The sequence below is a fragment of the Cupressus sempervirens genome, chromosome 9 (assembly GCF_028749045.1).
Source record: "Cupressus sempervirens isolate cs-2001-9-10 chromosome 9, ASM2874904v1, whole genome shotgun sequence".
NCBI lineage: Eukaryota > Viridiplantae > Streptophyta > Pinopsida > Cupressales > Cupressaceae > Cupressus > Cupressus sempervirens.
In genome coordinates, this window is record NC_143126.1 from 659,310,850 (window position 1) to 659,326,324 (window position 15,475).

Below are 15,475 nucleotides of genomic sequence, written 5' to 3' on the forward strand. Positions count from 1 at the left end.
GATGGGGAGATTTTTCTTGGTCAAGGGAAATATTGCATTGAAATCTTGAAGAAATTCGGGATGGAGGATTGCGAAGCCATGTCTACACCCATGATCACGAATTGGAGGAAGGTAGATACAACTAAGGAGAAGGATGTAGATCCCACTTTATATAGACAGTTGATTGGTTTGCTTATGTATTTGGTCAACACTAGACCAGATATAGCATTTGTAGTAAACTCTCTTAGTCAGTTCATGGTTGAACCAAAGAGAATGCATTGGATAACGGCTAAGCATGTGCTACGTTACTTGTGTGGTACAGTCGAGTATGGGATCAGATATGTTCGAGGCGAAGGTATCAGGTTGATAGGCTATACTGACGCAGATTGGGCAGGAAGTACAACAGACAAAAGGAGCACTTCAGGGTGTGGTTTTAGCTTGGGATCAAGAGTTGTATCTTGGTTCAGCAGGAAGCAGAAGTTTGTGGCTCTAAGTTCAGCAGAAATAGAATACATAATAGCTAGCATGGCGACATGTGAAGCTATATGGCTTTGAAAGTTGTTAGTAGCCTTGTTTGGTCAGAAGGTTGAGACTACTGTGATACATTGTGACAATCAGAATTGCATCAAGTTGTCTGAGAATCCAATGTTTCATGATAGGTCTAAACATATAGATATCAGATATCATTTCATTAGAGATTGTGTACAAAGGGGAGTTGTTCGACTACAATACATACCTACAGATGAGCAGGTAGCAGAAATTCTGACGAAGGCTTTGGGAAAGGCCAAATTTATCTTCTTTAGAGATAAGATGGGTGTCATGCAGAACAACTTCCTCGCTAAGAGGGAGTGTTAATTATTGTTAGTTGGACAGCTGTCATTTATGATTCGGAAATAGCAATAGTATTTATAGGTAGCTTGGATAGCTGTTCGTCCTTATCTATGAATAGCAGTAGTATTTATGGGGTGGTTTGGACAGCTGTTTGTCCACTTGCCAAAAATTAGTAAATGGTTATTATTTACTAATTTTAGTGATTCCCTTTTGGACACTTTGCAACCAATTCTATTATTGGCTGTCGAGTTGTCTTAATCTCAGCCGTTGGTTTGATTTAATCTCGGTCATTGGTTTACCAACAGGAGTAGTATAAAAAGGGGTCATTGGGTCATTTGGAAGAGGAAGTTTTGGGAGAAACGTTTGCAGTGTTAGCAAACAGTCTTGCAGTGTTAGCAAGGGCGTAGTGTTAGCACGGGAATAGCAGTGGGGAATATCAGCGGGAGAAATTAGGAGGTTGTCGAAGTTCTGCCAGTGTGAGGCAAGAAATTTTGTATCTCTTGATTTGCTGAAGTTTAATATAATTCCTCATCTGTAGAACAAGTTTTCCCTTAGGGTTTTTTCCAGGGACAATTTGTCTGAAAATATTGTGTTTCTTGTGTTGCGCATTTCTTTCCATATTTTATAAGTGAAGTTGTAGTTGTGTTATTTTTCGATATTAGCTGGAAATTTGTTTTCAGCAGTTTAATAATTGTTTATGATAGGAGATTAATAATCAGTGACTGCAATAGTTAGATTTTTCACACTTGTTAGTGAGAGTTGTAGGATAGCGTGTGGGTATTTTGCACACGATTATTTTGTCAAAGGCATGGGACAACCCATTTGATAAGTAATTAAAACAAAGTGCATTTATCATGTTCTCTTTGGAGGTCCCAAGTCTTTCACTTCAACATGGGCTCATTGAACACTATCTAACTCTGTTCATTCAATTGGTGGGTGGGAATTCTGAATGCTTCTTTGCAATAATAGATCACAGGTAGACTAAAAGTGGGATGGACTTTCAGGGGACAAAAAGTTCTACATCGGATTCCCATTACATTTTTGGTGTGTGTGTGTGCATATACATGGTGCATTGAATGAGCGTGTTATTCAGATGGACTTGGGGGTTTCATTTGTTATCTAGAAGTCATCCCGAATTGCAGTGTTTGATATTATTATCATCATCTTTTATTGTTGATTACTGATTGATTCTGGGGTTTGTAAGTAGTACTACTCGAGATTGGCAGGGCAGGACCCTGGAATCTCTACTTCTCATCACAGCAACCGCATCTGTTGATCCTACAGTCTGCTTCAGAGTATTTTCAAGTTCCATTGTGCTTCCGACATTCCAGCCTACTCTTTGTGCCTTCATATTTAGAGAGGACTTTAATGGAGAAGACAAATGACTTTAATGGAGTGGTCGATGGAGACTCTTAATTCATAAATTTGTGAGCTACATAGTCTGGAGAAATGCAATGTTTTATTTATGTGTAGAATAGGCAAAGTGGTTTATTTTAGACAACAAAATTACCATTACCATTTGCACTATCTTTGTTTTTTTTATCTCGAGACGATTTTCTTAGGAAATAAAATTGGAATGATATTTTAAGAAATGCTAACTGCAATGGCAAATTAAATTTAAAATTAAAATTTTAAGAACAGATTAGCCCTTCTCTGAAATTAATGAAAGGAAAATAAAAACATAAACAACTTTAAAGAATAAAATAAAAAATAACCCACTGTACAGCATCAAGTGGATCTGCATATGACTTTAATTTGTTTTGGTGAACAAAACAAATCTGCATGTCAAGAAGAATAGGAAACTTGAGGCTTCAAATCTGTACAGCTCTGGCCTCAATTTTTGTCCTAATATTCCCTAATAATGATCTTTATAGCTTTCTATGAAAAATGGAGTTACAATGATGTAAAAAATGATCTGGAACTACAATAACACTGTACACAATAAATTTGAAATAAATGAGGTCGATGAGAATGGTGCAGTGTTGCCGAATTTGAGGTGAAGCTTGAGGATGAAGCAAAGTCAGAAGCTTCGTTAATGTTTAAAAGTTTGGTATTCTTTTCAAACAAAATTTATTTTTCTGCTTGCTCCAAGGAATCAAAAATCAGAAAAGGTCATATTTTTTAATTATAAAAAATAACTATTAATTTTTAACTATATTAACTTTGTATAATAGAATTTAATACTAAAATTTCATAGGTAGTTTGAAAAGTCAAATTGAAAAAAATGGTCTTAACAATTCCGTTAATTACATAAGTATTAATTTTTAACTATAGTAACTTTGTATAATAGAATTTAATATTAAAATTTCATTGGTAGTTTGAAAAGTCAAATTGAAAAAATTGGCCAATTCCATTAATTACTTGCAAGAACTAATAATTAGAAAACAAATTAACAATTTCACTGTCTATGGAAGGAACTAATAATTACAAAACAAATTAACAATTACATTAGTTACCTGCCTAAGATAGGAACTAATAATCACAAAACAAAGGAAGGAAGGAAAGTATGGACATTGCAACTAATTTGAAAGCCCCCCTCTAGATTACTAGAGTTTTTCCTAATTTTTTAATCTCACCTAATTTTATCTTTTTAGTCTTTGGTTAATGTTTTTTGTAGAATTGTCTTATTTTACTTTACTTGTACATGTTCTTGAAGTAATAGATAGTAGTCAAAAAGACGAAGGGCTAACCTTGAAGTATAGAAATGCTGAAAAGTCAACCAAAGGTTACCTCCCAATCCTCTAACCGATAACTGATACCAACTTTAAACTTCAAAAAACATATAGTGTCCATAGCCGAATTAACAGTACCATCAATCCTGAAACTAGTACAAAGATAAAACTGAAAAATAAACTAGAAGCACTTAAATAAATCGCTGCTATCTATCCCACATATCAACATAAGCATTGTTGGTAAATAGATTTGTCACTTAAAAATGGCCCTACAGAGTCTACGTGGCAAATTGTTCACAACAATTGGATAGGCCCTTGATATGTAGCTTTCCTTTACATTTAAAGGGACAACTCCCTCGTATGATATAATTTTGAAGTTTTTCAAATAAAAGTGAAATCAAACTTTAAAAGATAAATAGAAAGCTATTGATGACGAATACACCACATGACTTCAAAGCTTTCCTAGACTAACTCAAAACCGCTAATAACAACAATTAAGATCTATGCTTGAAAACTATTACTAGCACAATGCTAATCCAAAGATTCATAAACATCTGCACAATACCATGAGAATGCTCATTGCAAAGAGAATCAATATTTCTAACAATTTAGATTTGGAAGGAGAGAACTCAAATTGCACGTTCCTTTATTTTCTTGCACCAAGAACCTAAGAGGAATTTTTTATTACAAAGACAAAGTTCGTACACACTTTCCAAATATCATCGTCTAATCAAAATTTTAGCATAGTGTTCCCTTTTCCTAAAATCCAAAAGGTCTTATTACAAAGCCAAAATGATCCCTTTTATAGACACTAAGGTTAACAACTACCCTTTTGTGGTTAATAACTACTTCCCAAATACATGATTTGGGTGAGGTTAATTGACCTCTACAAAATTAACCCAATATGACTTGAAATTTGGATCTTACACTTTTCGAGAGGAAGATTGAATAATCAATCATTGTTGATCTCCCTTTGATATTTGAATGATTTATTCAAGTTACATCACTTATTAATGAGCATACATCCCTCTTTTCATGAAGTTTCTCTATTGCTTTTATATTCTCTCATTGTGTAGCATAATGAAGAGCTTTAAACCCTTCTCCTTTTAAGCAATTTGCTAGGGTAGCATCCAACATGACCTTCTCAAAATGGTCTCTCTTCCCAAGGGTAAGATATAAGCTAATAGTTGTTTCCCCGTTCTTATTCTTCAGCCCAAAATCAGCTCCTAAATATAACAACTCTCTGAAGCATTCTAGATGGTTAGATTTTATGCTCAACATAAGTGCAATTTCACCACTTTTTGTCCTTGCATTCAAATCACATCCATGTTCTATCAACTACTTTAAAATACTTTGATAACCCATTCTTAATGCCATGTGAATAGGTTGAAATTCATGTCCATTTGTTAATCTTACATAAAAATCAGCATTAACTCCAGCATCTAAAAGCACTTGAGTAGCCCTTGAATTACGAAAAAGGATTGCATGAAAAATTAATGTTCTTCCATTATTCTCATTATCAAGGCTTAAGTGTTGTAGTAGTAATCTGAGAATAGTGTCACTTTCTTCATAATATTCAATAGCACACCATGCTTCATTATATGGTTCTGTTAGACCTGCCCCAACATGCAACTCTTCACTTGAATTTGTATCCTAGGACCATGTGCTCCAAGGCTCACTTTACAGTCTGTATCTATGCCCACTGTCAATGCCTTGCATTGATTGAATATTCTAATAAATGTCCCTTTATTCAATTTAGCTATTGATCATACCCCTATTCATCTTAGCATTCCAATGAAATGAACTTTGAGTGTCACATACAAAGCCACAATATATTTTACACATCCCTATGATAGAGCTAGGACCCTTCCTCTTACAATGTCTACATCTATGTCAAAGAAGCAAGGTCATGTAGGCAGCCCAGGCATTGCACTCATAGTTCCTATCAAAGGATAGATGAATCCTACCCCAATACTTGCTGTTACATCTCTAATTGGTAATGTTAAACCAAAAGGAGCCCCTTTTAATGAAGCAATATGTGAAAAAGAATACTATATCTTTGGAAGTCTAGAGAACCCTTGCAAGGTGTATGTTTCAATCTACTTCTCAGCCTGCTCTAAATATGTGACTGCAACTGCTCCATATGACTTGGCAAACATATTAGTTTTTTCTTTGATACTAATGTTCAAAGGGTACAAAAACTACAAAGATCTATTGTTCTTCTCACAGGCCCTCTAAACTGAAACACCAAGATCTACCACTCCTACTGCACATGTGCTTAATGCGTACAAACAATAGCATCAAAGGCACTAGGTTCTATTACAGCATTTCTCATAGCATTGACCTCAGCCTCTATGTCAGATGCAAACATGTTGATAGAAATGACAACATTAACTCCATATGATTTGATGTTTTTTAAGTGTTTGGCTAGATTAACACAGCTTGCTTGAACTAATGCTACATTCTCTGTTACATAAGCACGATTTAGTGGCTTTCTTGCAGACACGTCTAGTCCTCCACCATGCATTTTGAGAGCTCTTACTATGGCCACTAAAGCAACACATTGAGGCTTCAAACCATTGTATCTGCACTTTATATTCATGAACTTCTCTGTACCAATATCAGCACCAAACCCTACTTCTGTCACAATAAATCCTTCTAGACCTACTAGCTTTAGCGCAATCTTGTTGACTATACCAAAAAAAAAACTTGGTTAAACAAATTATATACCTTATCTATCGTCAAATTGGCTATGGGCCTGTCAATCATGTTTTTCTCAGTTGTTCAACATTCTTTATCTATTCCCCAACATTGGCATCATGGTCATTGTTTCTTTGCATTTGGCACAAACATTTAGGACAACTTTCATGGAGGCTAATTAACCTCTTAATTTTTAACCTTTTTCAAATGGGCAACAAGGTAAGTTGATAACTATCTTTAAAATACATGTTTTGGAATCAAACATTATCCTCTTTCTAAAAAGGGTTAATGATTAATGATTTGGTTTGGAATACATGTTTTGACCCCCAAACCTTAACCTTTTGAAAGGTTAATTTTGCAAACTTATCTTAACCTTTTAATAAAGAGGTTAATGGTTAAGCTTTCAAAGTGAAATACGTGTTTTGAAAATTAAGCTTGACCTTTTTAGAGGTTAATGGTTAATGATCAAGTTGAAAATACATATTTCGGTTCCTTTCATTAACCAGTGAGAATTTTTTGACTCGAGAGCCAGATTTTAAAAATTTGAAGTGTTGTATGGAGTTGAGAACTAGTTGAAGATATTTGAAGGGCAAAATTTTTCAAAAACTCTAAGAGTAAGTGACCATTTTAATGCTTAAAATGAGGCATATTCTGAGAATAACCATAGCTCAAAAAAAAGGAGGAAATGAGGCAATTTTGAAATCCAAGCAATAGCTGGCTCTATCTGGGGACAAGGACTTTGTAAGGATGAAGCTCAAATCCAGATAAACCAGAACAATGATTTATCCATTGGGTTGTAGAGTCACACGAGGAACCACTTTGCAAAAGGGAAAACAAACACCAAAAATAGGAGAACTAAAAGGAAGACCAGGCACAACAAAAAAACACAACAAAAACTCCTATCTAGACTATATAAAAGGTAGGTTTTCCTACCTCCAGTGAGTTCAGGTATAATCATGCAAACCCATTCACTGGTTGGGGAAAATGAATACCATAGCATGCTAACATATGGAAACATTCAAGTTTCTGTGGACTCAAGTATAGGTTCACTCTTTGAATTCCAATTCTGAGATTCCTAGTATGCTTCACATCACTTGATAAAGAAATTTATCCAAATAACCATGTCTCATCAAAAATATCTAACTTTGGAATCAACTCTACTTCATGTTGCATGCCATTCACAAATTCACTTTGAAAGAGTTGAAGTATAAGGCTCTCAAGTTCCTGAATGCATCTCTAATCTTCTCCTCTATTTGGCAAGCCCTCTACTTGAATTTCTAGTGATTGGTCATCATGAATTCCTGAACTTATTTTTTTACACCAGACACTCTTTCTTTTCCACAAGAATGATTTTGTTTGTATTCTCTATGAAATTATTCCAATATGAATGCACATACTTGTCACATTGAATCTTCCCATGATGTATTTCTTCCTTTTCTCCCATCAAATTGCTCAAAGAATAAACACTCATCTTTTCCATTTTGGTGTACACATGCTCTAATGAATCTATTTGATCAGGAGAATTGATTATCAATTGATATTTATGTAAGGGAAATTCTTTTAAAAGAGCATCATCATCTATGCCTTCATCTTCACATTTTTAAATCATTAGATTACAACACATTTCTTCAAGGCTAAGTACTTCTCTAGTGCGAGATACCATCACAATGTTTTCTTCATTGTAGTTCCCACTTGTGAACTTGAATGCTTCAAATTCAGGTTTCATGCATGCGAAAGAGTGAGAAATTGAAGTGTCATCTTCTCTTATTTGAAGGCTATCTCTAATTCTTATTTCCATCGTACCTATTATTAAGTTTTCATTAATAGTTTCACAGACTTGGTTGATTGATTCTTCTTGATTACCATCTTCACAAAATGGGAAAGCTTCATATTCCACTTGCATGTAACCTTGAAAAGGATTTCTTGAAAACTCATCATATTTCTCTTGAAAATAATCTTCTACTATTTTTATGATCATACCACTTTCTAAAAACTCCTCAACATCCTCAAAAGTAAAGACTTCAATCTCAAGAGTTAACGGAGATGTCTGCAAGATTTCACTTGAGGTTATTTCTTCATCAGTGGCAATGGTAGAAGATTGTGAAAAATATTCTAAAGAATCAACTTTAGTAATAGAGTTCTCATCATTAATGATTAGGGGTGAATGAATAGGAAGGTTTTCATGTCCCCTATTCAAATAATTTTAAAAAAATAAACTTTGTTAAGGCAGGCAGGCTCCAAAAAGGTGAAATTTCAGAAAAAGGGGTTAATCTTTGGAAACCAATGGACTAATAAATAAAAATTACTATTAAATTATATTTTATTAACCCCTCTTGGACGTGAGTTAGGGTTATGCCCTCTTTAAAAGGGGTTTGGAGGCATTTTGGGCTCATTCTACATCTTGATTCTTGCTAATTTTCTTGTTGTTCTTCAGAGGCTGCCAAACCTATGGAGAAGGAGACCCAAGAACGGGAGTTTGTAGGTTTTTAGGAAGGCTAAGGATGGGAGTTTGAAGCCATTCCATGTGCATGCTCATACAGAGTTTGCCTTTGTGCTGAATAGTGCCGATTTGGGTGTTTTCGGGGTTGTTTCTGGTTTGAGTTTGGGTTTTCAGTTGAGTGTTTCATATCAGTTTGGTTTGCTGCTGTATTTCAGACTTTATGATGTTAAAATAGAGCTAAATATATGTATTGGGTCGTGATTAAACTTTTGAGATATTTTATGAGTGTTTTGTGGTGTTTCCGAGCATTTTTGTGTTAATTTCGGGAGCCCGATTGAGCATAGTTTTGCCCTACATTTGTGAGTTGTTGTGTAAAGGCTATACAAATCTGAAAATGTCATTTTGTAAGCTGCTATGCTGCTGAAAATTCTGTAAAAATGTCCATTTTCAGATTTATTAATAATTTGTGAAGTTGTGAAGTTTTTGGCACTAATTTGGACATACCCGATTTGGGTTTTATTGAGAAATTGGCAGATCTTTGTAATATTGGTTGTTTGATTTTAAAGTTCTGATTTGTGGCTGGAAATATCAATAAAAATCAGTAAAGGGACATTTCAGTGGTGTCAGAGCCGTGATCTTGCCAGCCTGAGGGTTTGTAGAAGTTGCATGTCAGTTTTAACAACTACCTAGATCTTGCATATCAAGTTTTGATAACTACCCAGATCTTGCATGTCATATTTTATGATTGCATGCAACTAAGCGAAAGAGAAAAAAGATATTTTCAGCGAGAAAAGAATAAAAAAAATTTGATCAAACCCCCAGTTGAAAGCAAAAGTACAAAATCCAAGGAAGAAAAAAGTATGGCTGATCCAGATGAGATGGCAAAGAAATTCTTCCAAGACATCCAAAATACTCAGAAGCAAATAGTGAATGGTTTGGCGGAAACTAGAGAGGCTTTGCGAATATTGACAGAAAAATTACAAGGAATTGCATCTATTAATGAGAAAGGGAGCACTTCAGAGGAGCCGAGAAATGGGAGATCCACACCATCTAAATCAACCAAATCTATTTTCTTGCCTGCAGATGAGCCACCAGTACCAAATTCAGCCATTAATCTAATGGAAGAGGTTACAGGTAATTTGATTACATTAAGAGCTACTTACAATGGCTTAGATGATGACTTTCGTAGTTCAGTTCCTTTTAGAGAATATGTGGATATGATGAACGCTTTGATGCCCAAGAAAGAGAACAGGAGGGAGCATGACACAAGTGGAAGAGAGCTCAAAAATAAAATAAGCAAGTTTACAGCACCTACTTTTGATGGAACAAATAAAATTTCAGCTAGAGCATGGCTACAAAAATTACAAACTTTCTTCACAATTAACCCCAATGAAAGAGAGTGATGCTATTCAATTTGCAAGTCTACACTTGGAAGATGCAGCCTATGATTGGTGGTATCATGGAATGACTACTCAAGGTCACGATCAGGTAACTACATTTGAATATTTCAGTCAAAGGGTGATAGATAGATTTGACCTCAAGGATGATGAAGAGTACTTTAAAGAATTGTCAAAGTTGAAGCAAACCAAATCAGTTAATGAGTATATAGAAGAATTTCAAAAAGTGGCTGTTATGGTACCTGATATGAGTGAAAAGAGGATCGTTTATCTTTTTCTTGATGGTTTAGAAGATTCTGTTAAGGGTTTGGTTAAGGCTTTCTCACCCTCAACCTTACAGGAAGCTATCAAAAGAAGCTTGCAACTTGAAACTTGCGTGCCTATGAAATCAATCACTAATCAAAAACCCCCAAATCTTTGGCAACATAAGGGAAATTTTCAGAAAAAGACTTTCCCAACACTACCACCAAAAGATGTGACAAATGTGGCAAAAAGAAGGTAGATGAAGAGACTAGGAGTGAATTACGAAGGAAAAAGCTTTGTTTTACTTGTAGAGAACCATGGGTTCCAGGACACAGATGTTTGGGGAAAGGTCAAGTGCACTATATTGAAGTTGCTTCAGAATCTGATTCAGATGAGCATGAGGAATTTCATGATACTAAGGAGGAGGTAGAAGAAGAGAAAGTAAAAGAAATCAGAAAGGATGGCACTTTAGCAGCATTATCAGGAGTCCCAAGATACCATCCCTTCCAAATTCGAGGGGTACTAGCAGGGCAAAGGTTGACTGTTCTTCTTGATAGTGGGGCAACTCACAATTTTATTGATGAGGGATTTTTCATGAAAAGAGGGCTTAAAGCAGAAGATTTTGAGGGATTCAATGTTACTGTAGCTGATGGATTCACTATGCCTTGCACACGGGTGGTGAAACAACTCAAGATGACCTTAGGAGATTATGAGTTATGTGATGACTTCTATGTGGTTGGTATTGGGGAGACAGATCTTGTATTGGGTGTTCAATGGTTGCACTCTATCGGAGGCTATTACATGAACCATCAAACTATGGAGTTTAAATTTCATTCCAATGGGAAAGAAGTCATATTGAGAGGGTTATCAAATGAAGCACCTAAGGCGGTCTCTGCAAAGAGAATGGAGAGGACTTTTCGAAGAGGACAAGTAACATGGGCAGCAGGAGTCATAATCCAACCAACAAGCTCTCCAAAGAATCAAGGTAATTTCTATTTTGAAATTCAAAATATTCTTGATAAGCATAGTATAGTTTTCAATGATTTGCCTCCAGGATTACCACCAGATAGAGGTTTTAAGCATGTTATAGAGTTAGAATAGGGTGCCAAACCAGTTATAACAACCCCATACCGCCATCCAAGAGGTTATAAGGAAGAAATTGAAAAAACTATTAAAGAACTCTTGGACATGGGATTCATAAGGCCTAGCTCTAGTCCATTTGCATCATCTGTGGTACTTGTCAAGAAAAAGGATCGTACAATGAGAATGTGTATAGACTACAGGGCTCTAAACAAGAAGACCATAAAAAATAGGTATCCCATACCATGCATAGATGAACTCATTTATGAGTTACATGGTGTTGTATACTTCTCAAAAATTGACTTAAGATCAGGCTACCATCAAATCCGAATGAGGAGTGAAGATGTGGAAAAGACTTCTTTCAGATGTCACTATGGGCACTTTGAATTTCTTGTTATGCCATTTGGACTCACTAATGCACCTGCAACATTCCAATCTTGTATGGATAAGGTATTTAGTCAGCATCTTCGAAAATTTGTTTTGGTATTTTTTGATGATATCTTGATATACAATAAAACATGGGAAGAGCATCTAAAGCACATAGACACTGTTTTGGGAATCTTGGAGCAGCAATCCTTCTATGCTAAGCTATCTAAATGTGAGTTTGGTTTGACAGAGATCCTATATTTGGGACATATTATAAGCTCTAAAGGAGTAGAGGTTGATCAACAAAAAATCCAGGCAATTTTGGATTGGCCTCCACCCACTAATCTTACACAGTTGAGAGGTTTCTTCGAGTTGTGTAGCTACTATAGAAGATTTGCCAAGGGTTTTTCTCAGCTTGCTGCCCCTTTGACTGATTTGACAAAGAAAGGAGCTTTTGTTTGGACAGAAGAGGCACAAAAAACATTTGATAAGCTTAAGGAGGTAATGAGTTCATGCCCTGTGCTTGCAATTCCAGATTTCTCTTTACCTTTTGTTGTTGAATGTGATGCTTCGGGAGAAGGTATAGGGGCTGTCCTAACTCAAAGGGGACATCCAATAGCATTTGAGAGTCGAAAATTAAATCAATCAGAGAAAGGGTACTCCATCTATGATAAGAAAATGTTGGCAATCATGCATGCACTTCATAAGTTTAGTCAATATTTGGTATGTGGGAGATTCATTGTAAAGATAGACCATAATAGCCTCAGGTTCTTCTTGAACAAAAGGGATTTGAATGATCGTCAACAAAAATGGGTAAGAAAATTGCAAGCTTATGATTTTGATATTGAATACATGAAAGGAAAGAATAATGTGGTTGTTGATGCTCTCTCAAGAAAGCCCACTTTGTGTTCCTTATCATCTATCTCTGCTGATTGGAAAGTCTCCATAATTTTAGAGTATGCTAAAGATTCATTTGCCACCAATATTTTGGATAAGTTAGTGGATGATAACAGGTACAAGGTTGTTGATGAATTGATTTATTACAAGAACAGGATCTTCTTAGTGCCAGGGTCAAAAACTAAGGAGAGGATATTGAGGGCCTTTCATGACACACCTTTGGCTGGTCACCAAGGATACTTCAAGACATACAAGAAAATTCGAGAGCGGTTTTCATGGAAGGGTATGAAGGAGGATGTCCTTAAACACATTAAGGAATGTATGGTATGCCAACAAAGCAAGAGTGAGCAAAATTTTTCTGCAGGGTTGTTGCAGCCACTTCCTATTCCCGAACAAAAATGGGAAAGTATTTCCATGGATTTCATCATTGGGTTGCCCAAGGTTCAAGGTAAGGATTGCATATATGTGGTGGTAGATAGACTAACTAAGTATGCACATTTCTTTCCTATCACATCTAATTTCAAGGCATCACAAGTGGCCGAATTGTTCTTCAAGGAAATTTTTAGATTACATGGTTTGCCTAGAAACATTGTTAGTGACCGAGACAGTAGATTCCTCAGCTCTTTTTGGAAGGAGCTCTTTCATTTGGCAGGAACTGAACTCACTCCCAGTACTAGCTATCACCCTCAAATAGATGGACAAACAGAGATAGTTAATAAATGGATAGAAGGATATTTGAGTAACTATGTTTCAAATCAACAACATGCTTGGGTGAAATGGTTACACCTAGGGGAGTATTGTTACAATGCATCTCATCACATGTCTATTGGTATGCCTCCTTTTCGTGCTCTTTATGGTTATGATGCCCTTTCCTTTGTTGATCTAATACTTTTCGATAGCAGAGTACCCACAGCAAGTGATTTCATCAAGCAAAGCCAAGACATAATAAGGTCCCTCAAGGATAATCTACAACATGCACAAAACCAACAAAAGATATATGCTGACAGGAAAAGGATTGAAAGATCTTTTGAGGTGGGAGATTTGGTATTTTTCAGGTTGCAGCCATATAAGCAAAGCACCTTGAAGAGAAGTGGGGCAGAGAAACTCAAGCCAAGGTTCTATGGGCCTTATAAAATCATCAAGAAGGTAGGAGAGGTAGCTTATGAATTGGAGCTCCCACCAAACAGCAAAATACATAATATTTTTAATGTATCTTGCTTAAAGAAGGTTCTAGACCAGTAAACCATAGTATCTACAGAATTACCACCTCTTGATGATGAAGGGAAATTAGTTTTGATACCAGAAGAGATTTTGGATACAAGAGAGAAAAGGTTGAGAAATAGGAGCATCATAGAGCATTTGGTCAAATGGAAAGGATTACCACTAGAGGATGCAACTTGGGAAGGAGAACATATTCTTGAGAATTCCAACCTTCATTGCTTGAGGACAAGCAATATTTGGGAGGGGAGGACTTGTCATGTCCCCTATTCAAATAATTAAAAAAAAAAAAACTTTGTTAAGGCAGGCAGGCTCCAAAAAGGTGAAATTTCGGAAAAAGGGGTTAATCTTTGGAAACCAATGGACTAATAAATAAAAATTATTATTAAATTATATTTTATTAACCCCTCTTGGACGTGAGTTAGGGTTATGCCCTCTTTAAAAGGGGTTTGGAGGCATTTTGGGCTCATTCTACATCTTGATTCTTGCTAATTTTCTTGTTGTTCTTCAGAGGCTGCCAAACCTGTGGAGAAGGAGACCCAAGAATGGGAGTTTGTAGGTTTCTAGGAAGGCTAAGGATGGGAGTTTGAAGCCATTCCATGTGCATGCTCATACAGAGTTTGCCTTTGTGCTGAATACTGCCGATTTGGGTGTTTTCGGGGTTGTTTTTGGTTTGAGTTTGGGTTTTCAGTTGAGTGTTTCATATCAGTTTGGTTTGCTTCTCTATTTCAGACTTTATGATGTTAAAATAGAGCTAAATATATGTATTGGGTCATGATTAAACTTATGAGATAGTTTATGAGTGTTTTGTGGTGTTTCCGGGCATTTTTGTGTTAATTTCGGGAGCCCGATTGAGCATAGTTTTGCCCTACATTTGTGAGCTGTTGTGTAAAGGCTATAAAAATCTGGAAATGTCATTTTGTAGGCTGTTATGCTGCTGAAAATTCTGTAAAAATGTCTATTTTTAGATTTATTAATAATTTGTGAAGTTGTGAAGTTTTTGGCACTAATTTGGACATACCCGATTTGGGTTTTATTGGGAAATTGGCAGATCTTTGTAATATTGGTTGTTTGATTTTAAAGTTCTGATTTGTGGCTGGAAATATCAATAAAAATTATTAAAGGGACATTTCAAAGGTTTTCTCCATTGAGGAAGTCATCATCTAAAGCATTGAGGCACCAAGTAAGAATAAAAGTAGTATTCAATTCACCTTGATCCTTATTTCTCTCATCTTTAACCAAATGTTGTGTAGTTCCTTGAGCAACATTTGGTATTTCTTTTTCTTTCTCATTAGGATTGAGAAGGTTGAATATGTTCTCCTGGATTTTGAAATTTTCACAGTCATGCCTTGATACATTAGCAGATGCTTCTTCTTTTATAGACTTCATTTCCTTACCATCTTCTTGATTAGACATAAAATCCCCATCTTCTTTCATGCATGTAGATCTAGATGACTCCTTTCTAATATTTGGATCAGGAGATGTTCTATTACCAAGGAAATAATTATGGCATGGGTTTTCTTTCTCAAGTTCTTGTAGTGTTTAAAGTAAAGAAGGATGAACTTTGTTAGGATCTAGGCATGCATTGCAATAGAAGCTTTTTAAAAACTCAACCTGATTGGGATCAACATAAGTATGATTTTGATGAGCAA

General features: G+C 35.7%; 1 pseudogene; it reads right to left on the minus strand.

Annotated features, from left to right (window-relative positions):
* Positions 1–5,329: 5,329 nt before the first annotated feature.
* Positions 5,330–15,260, minus strand: LOC149540464 (formate--tetrahydrofolate ligase pseudogene; annotated as a pseudogene).
* Between the last annotated feature and the right edge of the window lie 215 nt (positions 15,261–15,475).